The sequence below is a fragment of the Mastomys coucha genome, chromosome X, assembly GCF_008632895.1.
Source record: "Mastomys coucha isolate ucsf_1 chromosome X, UCSF_Mcou_1, whole genome shotgun sequence".
In the NCBI taxonomy this organism is placed as follows: domain Eukaryota; kingdom Metazoa; phylum Chordata; class Mammalia; order Rodentia; family Muridae; genus Mastomys; species Mastomys coucha.
The window spans coordinates 110,634,734-110,637,815 of record NC_045030.1 but is presented as its reverse complement, the minus strand read 5'-3'; positions in this window follow the sequence as shown (position 1 = coordinate 110,637,815).

The window sequence follows — 3,082 nt, the reverse complement described above, 5'->3', positions numbered from 1 at the left end:
AAAATATGCCTATGACTCCTTTGTCAAAGCCTGATACCAATTAAAACTCTTTGTGTTGCCTAACTAGTGGAGAAGGGAAACGGCAGGGCAAAGTGTGAGTTTGAATTAGAACAGAAGCAGCTTTCCTTCCCAGATGATAGATTTTCAAAACTGTTGCAAGGAGAAATATCACATGCAGACATTCAAGATCCAAGTTCTTCAAAAGAATTGACATAAAATCATAAACATTTTTGTTTTTATACAAATGAAAGAAAACCATTATAAATCTCCTTAAAAGATAAATTTATGCTAAATATGTTCATAAGACTACATGATAGTTTTCACATTCCTTAAAGCTAAAGAAGTTTTAATACTCTTGCTAGTGTTTTTTATAAAAAGACAGACTTTGTTTTGTTTTTAATTTTTATGTTATGTATTTGAGCATTTTGCCTGCATGTATGTCTGGGTAGAGTATGTATGCCTGGTACCCACAGAGGCCAGGAAATGGTGTCAGGTCCTCTGGAACTGGAGTTAAATAGATGGTTGTGAGCTGCTTGTGGGTGCTAAAAACCAGACCCAAGTCCTCTGAAAGAGCAGGAAGTGCTCTCAACTGCTCAGCCATCTCTCCAGCTATCATTTTGTTTTTGAGACAGGATCTTACTTTGTTATCCTGGACATCTTCAAATTTGCAGCAATCACATGTTTTGTTCTCTCAAATTCTGGGATTATAGGCACTCAAGCATGCCTAGCAAAATGTAATAGACTGTAGGGATACAAACATAAGATGTTATACCTTTAAAAATAATTACTATTTCAAGCTATTAAAAGTTTTTTTTCTGTCCATGTCTCCAATGCTTGTTGTTGTAACAATAATTCTTATTAGCTTAATTTGTATAGCTCACAGCTCTAATACCTTGGGCACAGCTTTGAATGTCATTTAGGTAAGTGTATTTATACAAAATAATTTTCTCTATTGTGGGATCATAATGTATTTGTATTCAGAACCTTGTCTTTTAGTCTGTCACTAATCACATAGGATCAGCTGGTAATATAGTCAATCTTCCATGTTACTTCAATCAATAAAATACTGGATGTTGAGGAGGCCATCTTATATAGTCTCTTCTACTACATACCTCTGTGGAAAGTTTACTAATTGCTATTCATTGGGGATAGTTTGTGATAATGCAGTAAGCTCTAACAAAAGGTAGAGGAACCTATCAGACATTCACTCATATGAATGGTATTCATATGATGGTATTTGCTTTATCGACTGCATTCTTTACAATATTTAAATGAATAGCCAGGATTCTGACAGTTGGGGGAATTAGTGATTAAAGTTGAAGATACATAAATAAAGAACCTTTAAAAAGTCTTGATAGAATCATTATAATAGATGGCAGTAAGTGAACAGTGGGCATGGGCAAGAGGAAGTCAAGATGTTGAATCAACAAGATGTATAATGCTTGATAGCTAAGTTGAGTAACTTGTTAAGATTAATTATTATAGGAGTTAAGATGTGAGGGTGTAGGGCTTGAAAGATGGCTTAGCAGTTAAAAGCGTGTACTATTGAAAAAGATTGGAATTTGGTTCCAGCACTCACACTGAACTGATCATAATGTCTGTGGCTCCAGCTATAGGAAATCTGGTAAACTCTTTGGAACTCTGTGGGCACCTGTACACACGTATACATATCCCAACACATAATTTAAAACAATAGAAGAGGCTGGAGAGATGGCTCAGTGGTTAAGAGCACTTGCTGTTCTTGCAGAGGGCCTAGATTCAGTTCCTGGCACCCACACGGTGGCTCACAACCATCTGTAAGTCTAGTTCCAGGGTATCTAACACCTTCTAGCCTCCATGGGCCTCTGTATGTATGTGATATGCATAAATTCACAAAGGCTCATATACATACAATAAATACATCTTTAAAACTAATTTTTTTTTTTAAATTGCAGGGATGTGATAAGTTGTTTGACCTGTCTGTATAGGATACAGAATAATGATAGCATCTATGTGGTAATGAGAATGTGACAACCTGCCATACGGTGCTTATCACAATGCCTTGTAACACAAAGTATTTAGGATGCCAATACTATTATTATTGCTTTCCAAAAACAAAAGGTGGGAAGGAGAGATTGAAGAAACTCAAGGAGAACTTTGACTTAAGAATTTGGCCTTCGGGGCTGGAGAGATGGCTCAGGGGTTAAGAGCAGTGACTGCTCTTCCAGAGGTCCTGAGTTCAATTCCCAGCAACCACATGGTGGCTCACAACCATCTGTAATGAGATCTGATGCCTTCTTCTGTGTGTTTGAAGACAGTTATGGTGTACTCACATAAAATAAATAAATAAATCTTTCAAAAAATAAATAAAAAATAAAAATAAAAGAATTTGGCCCTGCTGTCTCAAATCTCTGTTCCCTGCCATTGGATCCCCTTCTCCCCTGCTAGGACTGCCTGCTTGGGCCTCAGTGGGAGAGGAAGTGCCTAGACCTGCTGGAACTAGATGCCCCAGGGTGGGGTGGTACTCAAGGAGTCTCCCCTTCTCTAAGGAAAAAGGGAGGGGCAGTGGGGGAGGGATTTGAAAGGGTGGGACTGGGAAGAGAGAATAGAGGGGGCTGTGATTGGGATGTAAAGTGAATAAAATATAAATAAAAAAATAAAAAAATAAATTTGCCCTGGGTAGAGATGGATCCAAAACAATTCAAAAGTTTCATCTACATATAGAATATGACTAGTACAGCTGTCACACTCAAAGGATAATGTGCTTTTCTTAGGGGGCCTCTGGTAGTCTCTTTACCAAAGAACTGCTAGACTCTAGCAGTTCCTCTAGCAGCTAGAGAAATGGGCTAAATGGACTCCTTGCTTTGCTTGAATGAAGTATTAATGCCATGTAACATTATTTCATCCACTTTTACTGCCCATTATCCATAGGTATCTTTACATATTTGATAAAATTACATGAATTAGAATCACTGTAGAAAAGCTATTTCTTTAAAACTTCAATTCACTTTATCAAATGTTGCTCTCTAATTTAGTGCATGTGCAAATGATGGTAAATTTCTGAAACTTTTTTTTAAATGACGTACAGAAATTTGAGTGCAGT